The sequence below is a fragment of the Myotis davidii genome, unplaced genomic scaffold, assembly GCF_000327345.1.
Source record: "Myotis davidii unplaced genomic scaffold, ASM32734v1 scaffold575, whole genome shotgun sequence".
Lineage (NCBI taxonomy): Eukaryota > Metazoa > Chordata > Mammalia > Chiroptera > Vespertilionidae > Myotis > Myotis davidii.
Genome location: NW_006290306.1, coordinates 2169331 through 2177645, shown reverse-complemented (window position 1 = coordinate 2177645; position 8315 = coordinate 2169331).

Sequence of the window (8315 nt, the reverse complement as noted above, 5' to 3'; positions counted from 1 at the left end):
AGCACCAGCCCGGAGGCCCAGCCCCACCGCCACGCAGGCACCTGCCGCTGCCGCCGCTGCCACACGGGTCTGAGAGGCTGTGCGCCGCTCCCAGGCGAGATCCGGCTCCCATCCGGCCCCACCCGCTTTGCCTTGTCCTGCCCTGGCCCGAAACCCCTAGGCTGCCGGGCTCTACTGGGGTAACCAGGCCACAGGGCAGGCTCCACCGGATGGCATAGAGGGCTGTGACCCAGAACAGGAGCCTTCGGAGGTAGAAACCCAGTTTCTGGTCCGACTCTGTCCCAGCGACTTCTGTGGCCTTGGGCAAGTCGTTCTCGGCCTCTCCTGGGGCTTTCACATTTGCAAAATGAGGATGATGGTCTGGCCTCCCATGCGTCTTCATATCCTGGTTCCTGGGAAAGTTGGAGGCCCACAAAGGGATTGAAGCAGTAGTGGTGAGATGTGAAGCCGGTCGGGGTGGGCTAGAACCATGATGGAGATCAAGTCTCTCCTCCAGATCCCTATGGCACTGCCAGCTTGAAGGTTCACTCACTGCCATCTCTCTGGCCTCTCTTTCAGTCTTCTCATGTCCGGTCCCAAGGCACAGCATCTCACTACCTTCCCCAAACTTCATAGTTCCACAACCTCTGGTTTCAGGGTGGGGGTGGGATCTGTGTGGCCCCCAGCATAGCTGAGAGTCCATGAGTCATTAGCTATAATCCAAACCTGGGACAGACCGTCACCCTTTCCAGGGACTCAAAGTGCTAAGATCTGACATAGAGGAGGGGAACAGAGATTGCTCAAGACCCTGGCCTCCTGCTAAGAGACCTTAGAACTGAGGGCTCCACACAAGGCCTTGGGTCAGTCTGAGCCCCTAGCTGAGTTTGTCCTTGACTCCAGGTGTCCTCCATTCCCCTTTCCAAAATTGATGGTGGTGCTGAGCCAGCCCTGGATGGAGGGGCTAGTTGTAGATCGGAGGTGGAAGTAAGGCTCCTTGGACAGCAATATGGAGCCCTAGTTCCCCTTAGGGTGAGGAAGCCTCATGGGGAGGGAATGTATCACCACACACCCAGGCCTCGGCAGCCCACAGGGATATGAGAACAAGGGTCAGGAGTCACTGGTCCCTTCCAGCTCTAATCTGGCTGTTGCTGGAGGTGCTTGCTGGCTTGTCCCCCTCTCTCACCCCCTCCCCCCCCACTCCACTGCCACACTTCACACGACCACCCTCAGGCCCCATGGGGATCTGCTGTGTCCTTGTTGCAGAGAAAGAAAGAAGGAGTGGGGATGAGATGGCTCTGACAGATCCCAGGCAGGTCTGGGGAGAGGGGGGCATTACAGAAGGGATCTGTGGGCACAGCAGCCGTGGATGGGAAGGAGGGATGCATGGGTCCCAGGCTGGGGTGTGTGCAGTCCCCATTCTGACCTCACTGACCAGGCTTCTGTCCTGGGCTTAGCCCTCTGCTCCTTGCCTGGCACTGAATGATGTGCCTCTTAGGGATTAGGCCTGGCGCTGGCAAGTCCTCCCTGTGTCTTGGAGGGCTTCCTCTCCCCTCCCCCAATCACAGAGGGGGGCTAGAGCCCCTCCTCTCTGGCTGGGACTCTAGATCCTGGGGCTGCACAACAAAGGTCTCCCTTGGGGGCGGGGGGGTGTTGAGAAAATGAGGCTACCAGTGGTCTGGGACATGCCCTTATTCCTCTTCCCCCCAGAGCCTAATTTCCCTGGGCCTCCACCCCCCACTCATCATGAAGACCTGCATATCCTGGCCCTGGCCAGGGATCTGTCCCCTCATCCAGGTCCCTCCTCCCCTGCCTGGTCAGGGGCGGAGTCTCTAGGCGCCAGGCAGGCCTGCAGGTGCCAGGCTGCCTGCATAAGGGGGGGGGGGTGCTCAGCAGCTGGTGTTTGAGGGGGCCCATCCCCCCTCGCCTGTCCAGCTCCCAGCCAGAGCCTGCTTCCTGTCTTCCCTGTCAGCACCCTGGGTAGGGGAGGGAACAGGAAAAGGGACTGAGCTTGGAGTTCAGGCAGTGGTGGGACTGGGAAACTGCTGACTGGAAATGACATTGGGAAGAAGGATGAGATGAGGGCCAAGAACAGAGCCAGAAGACAGACAGACAGACAGAGGGTGTTGCCCAAAGGTGTGTGAGAACCATAGGGGAAATTTCAAGGCCCAAGAGACTGCAGACACCCCCAGGACACACACACACACATACACCCACAATGAAAGCAAAAGCTAGAGAGAGACCTGAGAGAGAGGCAGAGACCACCTGAGAGAACCCAAAGAGGGACAGAGACAATGTGAGATAACAGAGATGTACACTTAAAAGAGATGGAGGGCTTTAGAGATGGAGGGTCAGAGGTCAGGTAACCAGAGGTGGAAGGCACAGTATATGTAGAAGGAGGGGGAGGTGATGTGGAAACAGCCTTCACCCCATCCCACATTGGTGAGGGGAAATTGCCTCCAGAAGAGGAGAAAGTGTGGTTTCTATGTGGGCTGCAAATGGGACAGCCAAGGCTGGAGGTGGGAGTGACACCCTCTTTTGGGGGACCAGTCTCTCCCCATTAAGAAGCAGAAGCCAAAGAGGGGCAAGACTCAGGCCATGAGTGGGGCATGATCTGGCTCCATCTCTCCCCCTTTCTCTCTTGGCCACAGCTGGGCAGAAAGACAGACAACTGTGGCAGCTGCCCTGCCTCCACTGTCCACCTGCTGATTCTGGCCCAGCCTTGGGGCCTCTGGGTGTGGAGGCTGCCCGGGGTCTATAAAGAGTGGGGGACATGGGCTTGGAAGCAGGCGGGGGGGTTCATACCCAGGTACTAATCCCCATCAGGCCAAGGCAGAAGCGGAGGCTCAATGACCTTCTTAGAGATTAGTCCCCATGGTGACAGCAGGCAACTCGCCCCCTCATACTGGCTAGGTCTGAGGGGGGCGGGGAAGCTGGGTAGGAAGAGCAGGGAACCTTCCTGAGGCATCACGGGATCACAGAAATCATGGCTGGGAGGCCCCTCCGGGATCAGCAGTTAGCTTAGTTTACAGGTACAAAACTGAGGCCCCAAGCGGGGAAGCGCCCTGCTTAAGACCCCATATAGAGCCAGAAAAGGTGTGGGGACCAGAAGTCAGATCTCCAGTTTCACTCCCAAGCATTCTTTCCAGAATAGCAGAGGCCTGAACAAGAACAAAGGATTGGGCTACTCCCCTCTGACCTTCCAGTACTCCCGAACAGGTCACAGCAGAGTGACTGGAATGGGGTGAGGCAGAACGGCTCCTCATCCTGAGTGCTAGGCTGGCTTCCACAGGCAAGTGTGGGAAGGGGGATGCAGATCCCAGACTTATGCTTGCTGCCCTGGCTCCTCTCTCCTCCCCACCCCAGCCCCAGGGGGTGGGCAGGACCATGCAGCAAAGCCAGTTATAAACACAACAGGAACAGCTAACATTTATTGGGTGCAGACAGCAGGCTGTGTTTTACATGGATTTAAATCTTCACAGCAGTTTTTAAGACTATTATTCCCATTTTACAGAGGGCAAAGCTGAGAAATAGAGTACAAGTTCATCTAACTTATAAGCAGTGGAGCTTGGATTTGAACCCAGGCAGCAGTGTAACTCCAGAGCCCATCTTCAGTGTATGATGATGGGTTGGTGGCTGAGATGATCTTCTCTAGGTGACCATGAGCGGGATATGTGCTTGTGAAGGTGCATACTCAGGCGTCACTCCAACACTCAGCACAGTGCCTGGCACATAGTACATCTTACTAGATATTTGAGAAATGAGTGAGCAATGTCAGCGCATCAATGAGTGTGACTTTGAGGTGTTTATTAAATGCTAGGATGTTTACCTGTGGTGCATGTGGGACCCATCCATGTGCCTGTACTGTGTGAACATGTGTATGTGTGCACACACTCCCGGTTGCCCTGTGCCAGCCTGTGCCTTTGTGTCTGGGTGAGTGAGTAGTGGTAAAAGCTGCCTTCCATCTCCCTGGATGGTGGCCAGCTCTCTATCCCTACTGAGGGGCTCTGTTTATAGCAGGATAAGACAATGGGTCTGTGTGGGTGGGGCTCCCACCCCCCCAAGACCCACCTCTTTGAGGCCCAGCTGTTGGACCCTGCTGGGGCTGAGCTGGTCTCTCACTGTTATCTCTGTCTCCCAGGAGACCAGGCCTCACAGCCCCAGGGAAAGTGCTCATCTGCCTGTTCCTGGCTCCAGACCTGGGGTGGGGGCAGGGAGTGGAGGAGCAGAGCTGCAAAGGAGGGGCTGGTGATGGTACAAGGGTGCAAGAGGGCACCATTCACAGAATTTGCATCTTCAGTCACCAAAGCCCTGGCTGATTTCCCAGTGAAATGAGAGGTAAGGGTGAGAGCAGGCTGATTTGATAGGACAAGGGCCACCAGGCACTTCTGAGCTGTCCAACAGGACTGAGAAGTTGGGCCTTTTATGGGATGGGGCTCCATATGAAGGAGACATCACTTCTCTGGGGATTCTCAGGGCCTTTAACTGGGATGGGGACCTGGGTGAGAGGCCAGGATTGGATCTGAGGGTTTCTTTGTTGGATCTACATGTCCCCATATAGGATGGGGGTATGAGTGGGATCTACAGGAAACAGAACTGGGTCTTAGGCTTTCCCTGTGAGATCTTAGGGTGCCTTATGAGGTGGGTGTTTGGGTAGAAGCATAAGTGGGGGAATGTCCTGAGGATTTCTCTGTGGAACTTTGGTCCCTATAAGAGATGAAGAGCCCCAACCGGTTTGGCTCAGTGGATAGAGCATCGGCCTGCTGACTGAATAGTCCCAGGTTCGATTCTGGTCAAGGGCATGTACCTGGGTTGCGGGCACATCTCGAGTAGGGGGTGTGCAGGAGGCAGCTGATCGATGTTTCTCTCTCATCGATGTTTCTAAATCTCTATCCCTCTCCCTTCCTTTCTGTAAAAAATCAATAAAAAATATATATATTTTAAAAATGAACTGGATGGGTTCTCTGAGGTGATGAGACCTCTATGAGATCTTGAGGTCTCTTGAAAGTGTGGATGTGGGGACACTGTTTTTTGTTTGTTTGTTTTGTCTTCCTAACTCTCCCTCTCCACACCTAAAGGCCAAGGCTGTGGCTGTGGAGGAGGTAGCAATGAGGGTGCTGAGCTGGCAAACAAAGCCACCTGTGCATCCACCCTCAGGAAGCTCTGGGCAAAACTGATCTGGGAAAACAAACAGGACCAGCTGCTGGGGGGTTGGGAGGGGGGCTAGGAGGGGGTTGGATGAAGGGAGACTGGGGGACTGGAGCTGGACCAACCTAATGGACAAAGAAAGGAAGCTGGGAGGGGGTCCATAGTACAGGAAAGGGACAGAAACCCAGAGTCCCATTCTGGCACACCGGGCAGGAACCCCTGACAGCCCCTTTCTTGCTCCTTTTCCTCAGTGGTTCATTCTTTCCTTTCTCCCTCAACTTTGAGGTCCAGAGTCAGGGAGGGGACCCTGACTGGGGAGATCTTGAGAGAAGTCTAGAGGTCTTCTGGGCAACTAGCTATTGGCAGTGCTTGGTGGGTGTTCAGACAGCTAGAACGAAAAGGTGTAGACTGTAGGGTGGGGGCAGTGGTACCTATACACCATCTTCCTGATGAGGAAGCTGAGGTACAGGGGAGGGGAGAGGCTGGCTAGTGCCCCACAGCTTCATAGTGCAAGCCAAGATGGGAACTTAGGACTAGAAGAGGAGCAGTGGCCCTGCTCACCCCCCACACAGGGTCCCCACCCCAAATCTCAGCCGGACTCCTAATTCTAATTGGATCTCAGCTGTACTACTACCACCACTTCCCCCCAAGTCTTTGAAACACACACACACACACACACACACACACACACACCCTTCTGTGGAATACAGTCTTCTGATCTGACCAACACCTGGACTGGAAACAGCCCTCCCAGGTGGAGCCCCAAGTTCAGGGGCATGCCCAGACTCTGGGCCCCAGCTCCTGTAAACACAGCGTCCAGTCTGACAGACACCCCGCAGCCTCGGATCTAACACCCGGCCCGCGTCACCGACCGGGTGAAGACGCACAGCCTGACGCACTGGCAATGAGCGCCCGCCACCCCTCCCAACCTCAACCTCCTACCAGCTGCCTCTTCCACCAGCCCGGCAGCCTCAGCTTCCCTCCCAAAGCAGCCCGTCTGCGCCTCCTGGTGGCTGAATCCAGAATTCTACAATAGAGATAGGGGAGAAAGGCAGAAGGGCAGGGCAGAGAAATTGGGGTTCCTCACCTCGCACTGCTGCCATAGTCCCGATTTGGGAAGCCAAGGCAAAAGGCCAGGACACCGAGTCCAGGATTGGTTCTTGCCTTCCTTGATAGTTTGTATTTCTCCCTTATGGTTTGGGGGAAATTATGGTCTCTCTGTGTCTCTCCAAACCTCCTCGAGGGCAGGGAGTCAGGGGACTGGGCATGGTCTGACCCATCCTCAATCAAACCGGGCCATGGTTCCCTGCTCTGACTTAAACCCTCCTAACCTGGACTTTATTTCCCATGTTGTAGGACATTCACCTTCACATACACTGTGATCCTCAAGAGCAATTCCTTGCCAGTAAGAGAGAGACACAGGGGAGGGCAGACTTTGGCTGCCCTCAGCACCTCTTCTTGGCACTCCAGAACTTCAGGGTGGGGAACTTGGTAGGATGGGCAAACCATTACTCCTGCACTCTCATTGTAGAATTTCCTCTACACCCCAACCCCATTGGACATTTGTCCCAACCTGACTACCTTATTCACTCATTCAAGATTTACTCAGCGCCTACTTTGTGTCCAGCATGGTGCTAAGGTTTGAAAATAACAAAACTGACACAGCCTGCTTAAAACGAGCTTACATTTGGTCTAAAAGAAGGCACTCAGCACACCCATAAACACTCATAAACAAAAAGTGAAAAAGACAAATTTACAGTGACAAATGATACAAAGAAAACAGGGTGATGTGATGGACAGAAAATGTCAGAAACAGGGTCACCCATGCCAAGATCGTGTGACTAGGACACTTGAGGGAATGGGGAACAGCACATGCAAGGGCACAGAGCTGGTTAGAAATCCTGCTGCAAGTTGTGAGGAGATGTCTTCCTTGGAGCCTCCCTTGGGGCCCCAAACCTTTCACCTCCTTTCCTCAACCCAGCTGGCGGGGATTGGGGGCAAGGGCCTAGTCAAAACCGAAACCCAGGTTCACATTTCAGCTGGAACACCTCCTCCACCAGCTTCCACCAGACTGTCCTAAGCTGCCACTTCTTCTGTGAAGTGCAGGGCAAGAACAGCTCCTACCTCTCGGATATGGTGTGAGAATTAGCTGAGCAGAGCGCCTGGCCTGAACTAGGCGATCAGTGATCAGCTGCTGGCTCTCAGGTAGACGGGGACCCCAGCCCAGTCCCTGGAGCTGTCAGGCGGCTGGTAACTACTTTAACCACTTCCTTAGTTACTATTATTCTAGGTGCTTTGTAAATCCGAGCCCTCCCTTGGGTGGTTCAAATTTCCTGCGCTCAGCACTGCCTTGCGTCCCTCCGCTCAAGAAAATCCAGGAATACAACGCGGATCTAGGAACTCAATTTGGGAGGAAAGAGGTTGCGATGGAGCCGTCTTACAGGGAAGAGAAGACTGAAGGGTGTGAGGAAAGTCGCTTTCGGGGAGCCTGTCTATCTCTACCCTCGCGTCGCCCAAAAGAGAGGCCTCGACCTAGGGCTGAAGAAAAGGTGGACTTTAGACATTGGGAAGAACTTTCGTGCCTCCAGTCAGAAATGTGCAGTTTCAGTGAGGCCTCTGGGTAGCCTGGTACCTCTAGTCCCGAGGGTCTGGGCCAGGGAGGGTGTGTTCTGCTCGAGGTCGTGTGCGCCTTGCCTGGCTCTGGCCCCCCAAAAAGAAAAAGCTGAGTCACCCTTGGTTGCAGGGTGCGCGGGACGTGTGCCTCAGCACTTTCTAGTGTAACCCCGAGGACAGGGGCCAGATCCGCGGCTGCGGGAAAGGCCTCGGCTCCTCAGGGGACAGCAGAGCTGACCGCAGCCTGCCCGCTGACTCAGTTCCCCCCAGCCCAGCAGGAGAGGGCATGCAGAGGGAGGTGAGGCCGAGTATAAAGCCCCACACGCCCGGCCCCTGCGCAGCCTCTCCATTTCTGTCAGCACCATGCTCACCCGCCTGGTGAATATGGTGAATAGTCCGTGCTGGGGCAGGGTCTTTTCAGGGCCGGGGAGGGCGAGATGACGGAAAGCCACTAGCAATCCGGGTCCAGACCCCGGGGCCTTCTCCCTCAACCCGGGTTGGATGGGCCTGCGCCTGGCTCCGGAGGGGGTTCGCGAGATGCTGAGCACTTGGTGTCCTGTCCTTCTTGCCACAGTGGC